We start from the raw sequence: 14,106 nt of genomic DNA, 5'->3' as shown, positions 1-14,106 counted from the left end.
CACGGATTTTCGTCACCGAACCCTCATCTTTACTGATGGGTCAGTCCGTCAGCAAGAAAAATCCGCAGCTGCCGCATGTGTGATTCCCGACTTGGACACCTCTAAATTATGCAGGCTACACTTCCCTTCCTCGTCACAAACAGCTGAGATAGCTGCACTCAATCTGGCAGCCACCCTGCTCCTGGAAAGCCCTGAAATTAAAAATGCTGCCATTCTCACCGATTCGAGGGCAGCGCTTCAGGCCCAAGGACCTCGCCTACTGCAAGTATGCGCACGCAACTTCCAACGCCTCGCCGAATCCGGCTGCGATACAGTCCTACAATGGATCCCATCGCACTGTGGGATAGGGGGCAACGAACTTGCTGATGAGCTCGCTCGATCAGCCCACCACCCGTCCGTTCCCATGTGCGCGGACAACACTACATATGACTGTGCTCGTCTTGCAATCGCGCGACACACCATTTCCCACCACCCTGACCCTCGCATCGCCAGCGGCCACCCCTTCCGTGCAGTTAATACTCGCCTCTTCGCCCGGAGAGACTATGTTCTGCTGTTGCGCCTCCGCATCGGATGTGTTTGGACCGGTGTGCGCGCTAGCCGACTACGAGAAATGTCTCCCCTGTATGCGTCGTGCGGTGACGCAGAAACACTCGAACACGTTCTGTGTATGTGCCCTGTGTACTCGCAACCGCGACACCTCCTTCGGGAAGGTTACCGAAATCTTGGACTTCCCTGTGCTAACACATGTGAGATCCTTCACCCGTCTGGCCCTCCCCACAAAGTGCAAAGTGCCCTAAAAGTGCTCCTGTTATTCCTACGGGACAGTGGACTAAGTGCAAAACTGTGAACACTTTCCATCTTCCCCTAGTGCGCAAATTATTGCCAGCAACTCTCACCAATTCAGTGTGCCACTCCCGCGCTATTCCCCGCATAGCACCAGTTCCATTTTTTTTTTTTATTATCATTATTCTGTTTGTGTTTTTTTTTTTCTTTAAGTCCTATAAGGCCTTTTTGCACAAGGACCTTCTCTCACTCCTGCGCGCAACCAACTGCCCGCAAATCGTCTAACTTTTATCTCTACCAATTTATGTAATGCCCACAGAATCTTTTTTTTTTTTTTTCTGTGTGTGTGTTTATCATTATCAATTCCTCCGTTACATATTCCATAAGGTCCCATGCACCTTCTGCAAAGGCCCTATCTCCTCCATCTCAAATAATCCCCTCAGACTACTTTTTTTTTTTTTCTCCCTCCACTTATTATTTTTTTTTTTGTGGTGTTTATTATCATCAATTCTTCCTTTATATATCCCATAAGGTCCCATCCACCCTCTGCAAAGGCCCTTCCTTCACAGCCTATCTGTTGCATTTCAACTAATGCCCTCAGACTACTTTTTTTTTCCCTCTCTTCTTTTTTTTTTTTTCTTTTGTCTGTTTAGTATCATCAATTGCTCCGTTACATATTCCATAAGGTCCCATCCACCTTCTGCAAAGGCCCTATCTCCTGCATTTCAAATAATCCCCTCAGACTTTTTTTTTTCTCCCTCTTCTTTTTTTTTTTTTTGTGGTGTTTATTATCATCAATTCTTCCTTTATATATCCCATAAGGTCCCATGCAACCTCTGCAAAGGCCCTTCCTTCCCAGCCTATCTGTCGCATTTCAAATATGCCCTCAGACTACTTTTTTTTTATTATTATTATTATTTTTTATTATTATTATTATCTTATCTCCTCCTATATTATCCCACAAGGCTCTTTGCCCCTTCTGCAAGGCCCCACTCCTCCCACCGCGCGCATCCAACTGCTAGCATAAGCATCCATGACATTCCAAATCTCCCTATCAGATTTTCTTTTTTTTTTTTTCCCTTTCTTTAAACCTCATAATTATCTCTACATATGTCATGAAGGCTTTCTCCTTTGCGCGGCACGTCCCCGCTTCAAAATCCACCAATCCTTGTTGTACGAGTGTTTGCCCTTCCATGTTTGGCATTTTTCTCCAGGGGTCCTCGACATTGACTACCAACGACAACGCTTTCGCTCCCCCTTCCTCTCCCCTCTTTCATTCCCCCTTACCCTCTACTCGGCCCCGTAGCGGTGTATCCCTGCAAGTACAGGAGACAGTTATAGGGCCGTGTAATCCCCCCCCTTCTCTTCCCCCCTCAACAAGAATCTCATTATTATTATCTGTCACACAGAGCAAGTGTGACAGATACTGCGCCTTTTTCTTCCAGCGACAGTAGCGATGGTGTACCTACAAACTTGCTCTAGGCGGATAAAGTGCGACTAATTAACGCCGATAAGAGGCAAATGATAGAGGAGAGGAGGGATTCCCCTGATACTTAATATCCGAAATAGACTGCTGAAGGTCATTTCTTACTAAGCAAACCTGTGCATTCCACGAGGTTTATCTATTTATGATCTGAATTATTACGTAACTAAACTCTCCTTAAGCGAACGACCTCGCATTACCGAAGTGCCTGCAACGGAGCAGCACCAAAACAGCCGCCGATGAGTTATAAAATCTGACTTTTGATGGTATAGCGAGGGGGAAAGCGCGAACGCAGTCCCCCACTACCAAAAATTGCATGCCCCATCTGCCCCAGTTTGGGGTAGTGGCAGGGGTCAGCACGAGCGTAGTGCAATGCCCGCACCTCTCCCTGGAGGCACCGCCTTGCTGATCACGGTAGCCTCGGCACCAGGTAAGTATGCTTGGACGACGTCTCTGCCGCGGAGGCAACCTACAGAGACACCGCCTTCTGCTCAAGTTACGACCGTTGGGAAATAAAAGAACGTGCCTCTCCCTGCTCCGTGTTGCTTGTCCACCCGGAGAATAACAAATGTTTTCTTGCGAACTCTCAAGCTGTTAATTCAAAACTATTTTGTAGAAGCCTACTGACCATTATATGTGCACAAAATAGGCTACAAACTCGCACAACACGCTGGCGTATGTCTCAGTGTTGCTAATAGACATGTTTAACGGGTGGTGGCGCCACCTCACCAGCCTTCCAACTTCTCGCATTCCTCTACTGCGGCAATGCACTGCAGCGTATTGAGCGATTGAGCGTGCAGAGTTCGTGCCCCCAAGCAGTTCGTACCGGAGAAAGTCCCAGCGATTCGCGCGTTTCCGGCAAGAAACCATCCCCGTGAGTCTCGCAAGTGGCGTCACGGACTCCGATCGCATTGTAGTAGTGTGCCACGGGACTATCACTTGACAAGGGTAACGTTGAACCTGCGTCACGGCTACAATCCTCGCCCTCTCAGCAGTTTTTTCTTTTTTTTACTCTTTTCCGGGCTTTTTCTTTCGAACTTTTTTCCTTGTCTTTTTTTTGCGCACGTTCTTTGTAGAGGTCCCGTATTCCTTCCCGATATTCCGCTAACCACGCCCTACCTCCATTTCCCTCTTCGTGCTAACATACTGCCACCTGGTGTCTCCATCTTCTTGCTGCGCCTGGAAGAAGAGGACACTGAAGTTGACTCGCGTGCTGAGCGCCGAACGTTTTGCCTGCTGGTACAGCTTCGTCTTGTCGTCTGTTACGTCTAGCCCTGTTGTCCGTGACATATTTTGGTGGAGGTGCGGGGTATCGATCCCAGTATATGTCCCGCACTCCTCCGCATACCCAGGATTCAGGTCCTGTGCCAATTGACACGCCTGTTCACCGCACTAGCCGGAGGAACCTAGGCCTACCACCTGAGCACGGGCCGTTGGAATTCACCACCGCAGCCGCCCCTCGACCTGTCATGCAAACGCCAACGTATTACACTTTCCAGAACCCACGACTGCCTAAGGTTTTCCACGGCTGTCAGACGGAAGACGTCGAAGACTGGCTCACCCAGTTTGAACGCGTCGCCGCATTTAATCAGTGGGACGACGCCGCAAAGCTCAGGAACGTCTTCTTCAGCCTGGAAGATGGCGCTCGTACATGGTACGAGAATCGCGAAGGCGCCCTAACATCGTGGCGCGAGTTCTGCCGCTGCATCCTGGACACCTACACCAGCCCGGATCGCCGAGAACGAGCGGAAAGGGCTTTACGCTCTCGCATACAGATGCCGAACGAGACCATAACCATGTACGTGGAGGACATGACTAGGCTGTTCCGACGATCTGACCCGGCCATGCCCGAAGAGAAAAAGGTACGCCATCTCATGCACGGCGTTAAGGAACAACTGTTCGCTGGGCTCGTGCGCAATCCGCCGAGCACAGTTGCAGAGTTTCTTTCGGAGGCAGTCACGATGGAAAGGATGCTCCAGCAGCGGTCTACGACCTACGACAGGCCGGTACTCGCCGCTTCGCTCACGGAGCCGCATTCGGCCTTCGGGGCTAGTCCCGACCTTCTTCGCGACATCATCCGGTCCATTCTGCGCGAAGAGCTCCAGACGCTCTTCGGTGCTCCCCAGCCGACGATCGGCTCTATCGCTAGTATTGTCCGAGAAGAGCTCCAACAAGCATTTCGGCCTTCGGTACCATCCGCTAACCCGCCATCCTTTTCCACCGAGCCCTGTCGGCCAACCTATGCGGACATCTTGCGACGTGCCCCAACCGATTCCACACAATTACCGCCACCCGACCAAGGCTCGCTGTATTCAGCCCACCCCGAACCGTACATCGACAACCGCCGACCACCCTACCGAAAGGCAGACCTGTGGCGTGCCCCAAATCGGCAGCGCCTGTGCTTCCACTGCGGAGAACCTGGCCACCTGTATCGACAGTGCCCATATCGACAACTGGGACTGAAGGGTTTCCCCATCGACATGCGTAGCCCTCCTTTAGGCCAACGACCCCGGGATATTGAGGACTACGTAGCCCAGCAGCGCATGGCGCCAACTTCTAGACGACAGTCACGATCTCCGTCTCCACGCCGACTATCCTCGCAGCCCAGCTCCTCCTGGATGGCGCAGCGACGGCCGTCTAGTCCGAGCCGGGAAAACTAAAGACAGCGACCTCAGGGGGCGAGGCCGCTTCAAATCGACGCAACGAAGACCCCCCGACAACGCCACCCGTGAGCGACCGCGACTTGACGGCCCCGACGACAGTTCGTACACGTGAAGATAGACTCTCGCTGGATATACCCGTGGTCCTCGACGGCTATAAGGTTAGCGCATTGGTAGACACTGGTGCTGATTTTTCCATTTTAAGCGGGAAGCTAGCGGCGCTTCTAAAAAAAGTGATGACGCCATGGTATGGCACGCAGATTCGAACCGCTGGCGGGCATGTCGTAACTCCGAGCGGTCAGTGCACGGCGAGAGTCCAAATTCGCAACTCCACGTTTGTTGTAAGCTGCCTTGTAATACCTGACTGCTCCCGCGACTGTATCCTTGGTGTCGATTTTCTTCGGGAGTATGGGGCCATTATCGATCTCCGGAAGCGTACCGTGACCTTTTCAACTGAGAAAGCGGATGATACTGACACCGCAGACCGCCAAAGCCACGCCCCTCTTCGAATTTCCGCCGAGAGCGTTTCTATTCCGCCACGTTCCAGTGTTTTTGTGACCGTTAACTGCGATGAACTGCGTGACGGAACGGCGGTCGCTGAGGGCAACCAGTCCCTTTTGCTCACCCACGGTATCACCTCGGCGCGGAGTCTCATCCATCTCCGTAACGGCCGATCTGAGCTCCTGGTGACTAACTTCACGAACGAGCCCCGCCATCTTTTCCGCGCTACCGCTATCGCATTCGCCGACGCCTTAGCGGACGTTTCTGAATGTTTTACGTTCGGAGAAGTTGAAAATGTGCACCCATCCCTTGATCGTCTGGATATTAGTACAGATCTCTCGGAAACGCAGCAGCACGACCTACGTTCTCTTCTTTTAAAATACAGTGCTTGTTTCGCGACATCATCGAAAATTCGGCAGACGCCTCTTGTGAAGCACCGTATAATTACTCCCGACGATGCCCGCCCTATACGCCAGCAGCCGTACCGCATCTCAACGACCGAACGTGAAGCGATTCACACACAGGTTCAGGAGATGCTTCGTGATGGTGTCATCCAACCCTCCAACAGTCCGTGGTCGTCCCCTGTCGTGCTTGTGAAAAAAAAGGATGGCACCCTTCGCTTCTGTGTTGACTATCGAAAGTTGAACGACATCACTAAAAAAGACGTCTACCCGCTGCCCCGTATCGACGATTCACTCGACAAGCTTCGTCGCGCCCAGTACTTCTCCTCCATTGACTTGAAGAGCGGGTACTGGCAGATTGAGGTTGATGAGCGGGACCGCGAAAAAACAGCTTTTGTTACCCCAGATGGACTGTATGAGTTTAAAGTGCTGCCATTCGGCCTATGTTCAGCGCCGGCTACTTTTCAGCGCATGATGGACACCGTTCTCGCTGGCCTCAAATGGCAAATCTGTTTAGTTTATCTCGACGACGTTGTCGTGTTCTCTGAAACCTTTGGAGAACACCTTGAACGCCTTCGAGCAGTATTAGATGCCCTCCGGTCAGCTGACTTGACGCTCAAGCCCGAAAAGTGCCACTTTGGCTACAAAGAGTTGAAGTTTCTTGGTCATCTCGTGAGTGCCGCAGGCGTTAGGCCAGACCCCGACAAAACTGCCGCTGTCGCAAAATTTCCCGTTCCTACCACGAAGAGGAGTTTAAAACGTTTCCTGGGTTTGTGTGCGTACTACCGCCGCTTCATCGCCGACTTTTCCAAGGTAGCCGCACCCCTAAACCGCCTCACGCGGGATGATACACAGTTCGTGTGGGCCGCCGAGCAACAGGAGGCTTTTGCGGAGCTACGCAGACGACTGCAAACTACTCCTGTTCTTGCGCACTTTGATGAAGACGCTACCACCGAAATCCACACCGACGCCAGCAACATCGGCCTTGGCGCTGTACTCATTCAACACCAAGCTGGCGTGGAAAGGGTCATTGCGTATGCCAGCCGCACGCTCTCCCGCGCTGAAACAAATTATTCCACTACGGAAAAGGAATGCCTCGCAGTTGTGTGGGCAGCTATGAAATTTAGGCCTTACCTCTATGGACGCGCGTTTAAAGTCGTTACTGACCACCATTCTCTGTGCTGGCTGGCCAATCTCCGTGATCCATCAGGGCGCCTAGCACGATGGAGCCTTCGCCTTCAAGAATTTGATTACTCCATTGTGTACAAGTCTGGTCAGAAGCACGAAGATGCTGACGCGCTCTCGCGGGCACCCGTCGGATTTGTCGATAACGCCACGGATGACACAAGTTTTCTTGGACTACTGAATGCCTCAGATATAATGACCCGACAGCGAGCTGACCCAGACCTTCGACCTGTCATTGACCACCTGGAGGGTCGCGCTGCTGACGTCCCCCGCCAGTTTGGAAGGCACCGTTCTGCATTCTGTCTTCGGAATGGCGTTTTATTCAAGAAAAACTCCAGCACTGTTGATCGAGCGCACCTTCTTGTCGTGCCGGCCGACCTGCGCGACGACATCCTTTTTGCTTGCCACGATGAGCCCACCTCCGGCCACTTAGGCTTTGCACGCACACTCGCTCGAGTTCGTCAAGCCTATTATTGGCCTAAACTTTCTGACGCCGTCCATCGCTACGTCAGAGGCTGCCGCGAGTGTCAACGTCGGAAGGTACCTCCTCTCAAACCCGCGGGTTTGCTCCAACCTATTATTCCACCTCGGACGCCGTTTGACCAAGTCGGCATCGACCTACTGGGCCCATTTCCGCTGTCATCGACGGGTAACAAATGGATTATAGTCGCGACCGACTATCTCACTCGTTATGCGGAAACCAAGGCAGTGCAGCGGGGCACATCAATTGAGATCGCTCAATTCTTCATGCAGCAAATCGTGTTGCGTCATGGCGCACCGTCCCTAGTCGTAACCGATCGAGGCACCGCCTTTACGGCACAGCTCATGCACGACGTGCTCGAGCTTAGTCATACCAGCCACCGAAAAACTACTGCATATCACCCGCAGACGAATGGCCTCACGGAGAGACTCAACAAAACCATCGCCGACATGATCGCAATGTACATAGACTCGCAGCACAAAAACTGGGATGAAATTCTTCCCTACATCACATATGCCTACAACACGGCCACCCAAGAGACGACGCGTTTTACACCATTTCGCCTAGTCTACGGACGTGACGTTCAGACGATGTTGGATGCTATGCTTCCGACCTGCACAGATGATCATCCACTCATGCCAGACGCCGAACAGTTTGCTCAGCGCGCTGAGGAAGCACGTCAACTTGCCCGAATTCACATTCAGCAACAGCAGGGCACGGATGCACGCCGCTACAACCTCCGTCATCGACACGTCGCCTACCATCCCGGAGAGAAAGTTTGGGTATGGACCCCGGTGCGTCGGCCCGGCTTGTGTGATAAACTGATTTCCCGCTACTTCGGACCTTACGAAGTTCTGCGCCGAGTCACGGAAGTAACATACGAAGTTCTTCCAGTGGGTACTGTGCAGCCCTCGCGTCGGCAACCACGCTCCGAGGTCGTGCACGTCGTCCGCATGAAGCCCTATTTCACGCGGTAGTGCGCTATGCGCTTGTTTCGTTGTTGCGTAGGACACCTTACCTCGCGCTCCGTCCCTTATTTCTCTTTTTTAAGGGGGGGAGTAATGCCACCTGGTGTCTCCATCTTCTTGCTGCGCCTGGAAGAAGAGGACACTGAAGTTGACTCGCGTGCTGAGCGCCGAACGTTTTGCCTGCTGGTACAGCTTCGTCTTGTCGTCTGTTACGTCTAGCCCTGTTGTCCGTGACAATACATTAAGTGTCCTAGGATTTAACGTGCTTTCTATACCTGCCGTGTTTTTTTTTTTTTTTTTTTTTTCAATTCATTTCACCACCTTTCTACCTGTTTCTTTTCAACGCACTGACCTGTTTGCTCATCCACGACCCTCGCCTTGCTTTACATAGCGCAAATATGAAAAAGTTAACCCTCACGGTCTGCGTAGGGTTGTTCAATATGAAAAGGAGCAAAGTTATGCCATTCATTAAGTTACCCGTTCCTCTGTCGTTTATGTGTCAAGTATACTTTTTTGTGTGTTTTATTGATTATAAATGTAACGTCCAAAAGTAATTTTCGCCTTTACTTGAGAAAATAAAACGAACCGTCTTTTTGAGCAAACTGATAGTTCCCTTTCATACTCGGAGACAGTGTACAAAGACTACGTGGGGAAAGCAGCGTCAGAAATCGAGCAGGCAACGCAGCTTGTGGAGGTGGCACGCATACGTGCTTACTTGTTTTTTGTTTTTCCTTATAAACCACTTGGCTTAGACGACAATTACTATTTCGAATGAAATTAGAGCATTCTGCGTCTCTCGTACTATACTAAACAGTACCCTAATTTCGGCAATTTAACAAAAAGCACATGCAAATCTGCGTGTATTTCGCTTCGCTCCGAATATAATTCCTATCAGTTTAAACAAATCTAATAAACCACGTGGCGTAGACGGCCCCCGCCGTGAGTGAGTGATGCAGTGGTAAGACGCGCCCGACTACTGTGCCGGAGTTCCCGGGTCCGAACCCGACCACGGCGGCTGCGTTTTTCGATGGAGGCAAAACGAAGTGGCGTCCGTGTGCTGGTGCGATGTCAGCGCACGTTAAAGATCCTCAGGTGGTCGAAATTACTCCGTAGCCCTCCACAACGGCTCCCCTTTCTCTCATTCCACTTTCACTCCCACCTTCCTCCCTTCCCTTACGGCGCGGTTCAGAGTCAGAGTATTCGCGAGAGTTCAGAGAGTTCGCAGACTGGAGTGGCTTGCTACGGAAAGCGGGTGCTTGGCGCCTCAGCAGAGTGGTTTTCGCCCCTTACGAGCAACTGCTGACTGCATTGCGGATGTTGTCAGCACCCTTGAAAACGCCCGCAACACCAGCCAAGTGGGATACCTCATCCTGCTCGACATCAGAAGCGCCTTCGATTGTCTTCCTCACTGGGCAGTGATCGACGCGCTAAAAAACATTGGTGCCACCGGCCGCCTCCTGAACTTCGTCAGTGCGTTCCTCAGCGAGCGAACACTCTCCGTGAAGGTGGGCAACACCTGTAGTGCCCCCCGTCCAGTGCCATGCGGTGTCCCTCAGGGAAGTGTGCTGAGCCCTTTCCTATTCAACATCGTGCTGGCCCAACTACCCTTGTGTCTCCCCCGTGCTGAGCGCGAGTTTGCGCGTGTGTGTGTATATGCGGAAGATGTTGCCCTGTTCGCCTCATCAACAACCCGCAGCAACGCCTCATCGCTTCGCGACCTTCAGCGTGCGCTCGATGCTGTCACCGCGTTTATTCGCAGTGTCGGCCTCGCAGTGTCGGCCGAAAAAACTGAAGCCCTGCTCTACCATCCCCGTGGTGCTGCAGCCCGCAACAAAACACGCCCTCTTCGCCTGGACGGAACCCCCCTGCCTTGGCGCACAACGGTTGTTTACCTCGGCCTCAAAATTGATGCCCGCATCACCTGGCGCCTTGCGGTGGATAAAGTGTGCGCAGACACCAAGCGCATAGGTAAACTAGCGCTTCGTCTCCTTGCCAAAGGTGAAGGAGCCTCTCCCCCGCTCTGTGCAAGAATCCATGAAGCGATCGCCTCAGCCAGAGCATTGTATGCCCTTCCCCTGCTCAGCCTCAGCCCACTCCAATGGAAAAGGCTGGACACATGCCATAGGAACGCCATACGACACATATATGGTCTCCCCAACGGATCTCAGGTGGCAGCGACCTATGCAGAAACCCGCAACATCCCCCTCTCACTAAGAGCACTCAAAACTGCCCTCAACCACATCGAGCGGCTTCACCGAGCACAAGATGGCTCTGAACTTCTTCGCAGAATTTCAGCCAAACCTAACACACGCATCAGTCGTGTCATGTGCCTCTTCCGTGAGATACTGGGCCCCTCTCCACCGCCCCTTGCTGCTCCACAACCCCCACATGAAATCTGCCCGCCCCGCATCTATCAGGGTCTCCCAGGGGTGAAGAGCAAACGAAACACGCCCGTATGCGCCCTTCAGCAAGAGGCCGCATCCAAAATTCACACGGATTTTCGTCACCGAACCCTCATCTTTACTGATGGGTCAGTCCGTCAGCAAGAAAAATCCGCAGCTGCCGCATGTGTGATTCCCGACTTGGACACCTCTAAATTATGCAGGCTACACTTCCCTTCCTCGTCACAAACAGCTGAGATAGCTGCACTCAATCTGGCAGCCACCCTGCTCCTGGAAAGCCCTGAAATTAAAAATGCTGCCATTCTCACCGATTCGAGGGCAGCGCTTCAGGCCCAAGGACCTCGCCTACTGCAAGTATGCGCACGCAACTTCCAACGCCTCGCCGAATCCGGCTGCGATACAGTCCTACAATGGATCCCATCGCACTGTGGGATAGGGGGCAACGAACTTGCTGATGAGCTCGCTCGATCAGCCCACCACCCGTCCGTTCCCATGTGCGCGGACAACACTACATATGACTGTGCTCGTCTTGCAATCGCGCGACACACCATTTCCCACCACCCTGACCCTCGCATCGCCAGCGGCCACCCCTTCCGTGCAGTTAATACTCGCCTCTTCGCCCGGAGAGACTATGTTCTGCTGTTGCGCCTCCGCATCGGATGTGTTTGGACCGGTGTGCGCGCTAGCCGACTACGAGAAATGTCTCCCCTGTATGCGTCGTGCGGTGACGCAGAAACACTCGAACACGTTCTGTGTATGTGCCCTGTGTACTCGCAACCGCGACACCTCCTTCGGGAAGGTTACCGAAATCTTGGACTTCCCTGTGCTAACACATGTGAGATCCTTCACCCGTCTGGCCCTCCCCACAAAGTGCAAAGTGCCCTAAAAGTGCTCCTGTTATTCCTACGGGACAGTGGACTAAGTGCAAAACTGTGAACACTTTCCATCTTCCCCTAGTGCGCAAATTATTGCCAGCAACTCTCACCAATTCAGTGTGCCACTCCCGCGCTATTCCCCGCATAGCACCAGTTCCATTTTTTTTTTTATTATCATTATTCTGTTTGTGTTTTTTTTTTTTTTCTTTAAGTCCTATAAGGCCTTTTTGCACAAGGACCTTCTCTCACTCCTGCGCGCAACCAACTGCCCGCAAATCGTCTAACTTTTATCTCTACCAATTTATGTAATGCCCACAGAATCTTTTTTTTTTTTTTCTGTGTGTGTGTTTATCATTATCAATTCCTCCGTTACATATTCCATAAGGTCCCATGCACCTTCTGCAAAGGCCCTATCTCCTCCATCTCAAATAATCCCCTCAGACTACTTTTTTTTTTTTTTCTCCCTCCACTTATTATTTTTTTTTTTTTGTGGTGTTTATTATCATCAATTCTTCCTTTATATATCCCATAAGGTCCCATCCACCCTCTGCAAAGGCCCTTCCTTCACAGCCTATCTGTTGCATTTCAACTAATGCCCTCAGACTACTTTTTTTTTCCCTCTCTTCTTTTTTTTTTTTTCTTTTGTCTGTTTAGTATCATCAATTGCTCCGTTACATATTCCATAAGGTCCCATCCACCTTCTGCAAAGGCCCTATCTCCTGCATTTCAAATAATCCCCTCAGACTTTTTTTTTCTCCCTCTTCTTTTTTTTTTTTTTGTGGTGTTTATTATCATCAATTCTTCCTTTATATATCCCATAAGGTCCCATGCAACCTCTGCAAAGGCCCTTCCTTCCCAGCCTATCTGTCGCATTTCAAATATGCCCTCAGACTACTTTTTTTTTATTATTATTATTATTTTTTATTATTATTATTATCTTATCTCCTCCTATATTATCCCACAAGGCTCTTTGCCCCTTCTGCAAGGCCCCACTCCTCCCACCGCGCGCATCCAACTGCTAGCATAAGCATCCATGACATTCCAAATCTCCCTATCAGATTTTCTTTTTTTTTTTTCCCTTTCTTTAAACCTCATAATTATCTCTACATATGTCATGAAGGCTTTCTCCTTTGCGCGGCACGTCCCCGCTTCAAAATCCACCAATCCTTGTTGTACGAGTGTTTGCCCTTCCATGTTTGGCATTTTTCTCCAGGGGTCCTCGACATTGACTACCAACGACAACGCTTTCGCTCCCCCTTCCTCTCCCCTCTTTCATTCCCCCTTACCCTCTACTCGGCCCCGTAGCGGTGTATCCCTGCAAGTACAGGAGACAGTTATAGGGCCGTGTAATCCCCCCCCTTCTCTTCCCCCCTCAACAAGAATCTCATTATTATTATCTGTCACACAGAGCAAGTGTGACAGATACTGCGCCTTTTTCTTCCAGCGACAGTAGCGATGGTGTACCTACAAACTTGCTCTAGGCGGATAAAGTGCGACTAATTAACGCCGATAAGAGGCAAATGATAGAGGAGAGGAGGGATTCCCCTGATACTTAATATCCGAAATAGACTGCTGAAGGTCATTTCTTACTAAGCAAACCTGTGCATTCCACGAGGTTTATCTATTTATGATCTGAATTATTACGTAACTAAACTCTCCTTAAGCGAACGACCTCGCATTACCGAAGTGCCTGCAACGGAGCAGCACCAAAACAGCCGCCGATGAGTTATAAAATCTGACTTTTGATGGTATAGCGAGGGGGAAAGCGCGAACGCAGTCCCCCACTACCAAAAATTGCATGCCCCATCTGCCCCAGTTTGGGGTAGTGGCAGGGGTCAGCACGAGCGTAGTGCAATGCCCGCACCTCTCCCTGGAGGCACCGCCTTTTGAAGAGAATTTTATTTTTCATAAACATCTACAGAACACAAGTGTATCCGTCTGGGGCCTTAGCGGACAAAAATTGCAATAATTCTAGAGGTGTTCAATCACGTACATATACACAAATATACATACAAATATACATGCTGTTTCGCTGATAACATTTCTGCACAGCTTTTTTGCTTTGTGGAACTATTTCATGATAACATCATCGAAACGTTTCTCTCACTTGCCTATCTTCCTAGTATGGAAGGATAGGCGCGGTCACTTTACCATTTGCAACAACAATGAATCTCGTTGACCAATGTCGGAGGAATTCTTCCTCCCCCAGCATGACAAGTTCCTCATTCAGGTGAGTGTATAGTAATGTTCTTAATCTATGCAGCATCGGAAACATGGCTTTCTGCGGTCGCCCCCGCAAAACAGCCAGGCCTCTCCGCTTCCACAGTACATACATGCCTATACACATGACAAGCTCTATGAAAATGT

At 50.9% G+C, this 14,106-nt stretch overlaps 1 non-coding gene and 1 pseudogene across 1 annotated transcript; both read right to left on the bottom strand.

Annotated features, from left to right (window-relative positions):
• Positions 1–2,540: 2,540 nt before the first annotated feature.
• Positions 2,541–2,704, bottom strand: LOC146184362 (U1 spliceosomal RNA). The gene has a single exon (XR_014709006.1). It is a non-coding gene; the product is annotated as a U1 spliceosomal RNA (small nuclear RNA).
• A 10,791-nt stretch (positions 2,705–13,495) lies between these two features.
• On the bottom strand, positions 13,496–13,671 carry LOC146184361 (U1 spliceosomal RNA; annotated as a pseudogene).
• Between the last annotated feature and the right edge of the window lie 435 nt (positions 13,672–14,106).

The sequence above is a fragment of the Amblyomma maculatum genome, chromosome 7 (genome assembly GCF_055883805.1).
Source record: "Amblyomma maculatum isolate TAMU_Amacu chromosome 7, ASM5588380v1, whole genome shotgun sequence".
NCBI classification, from domain to species: domain Eukaryota; kingdom Metazoa; phylum Arthropoda; class Arachnida; order Ixodida; family Ixodidae; genus Amblyomma; species Amblyomma maculatum.
Note: the sequence above shows the minus strand (reverse complement) of the source record. Positions and strands in the feature narration are given on the sequence as shown.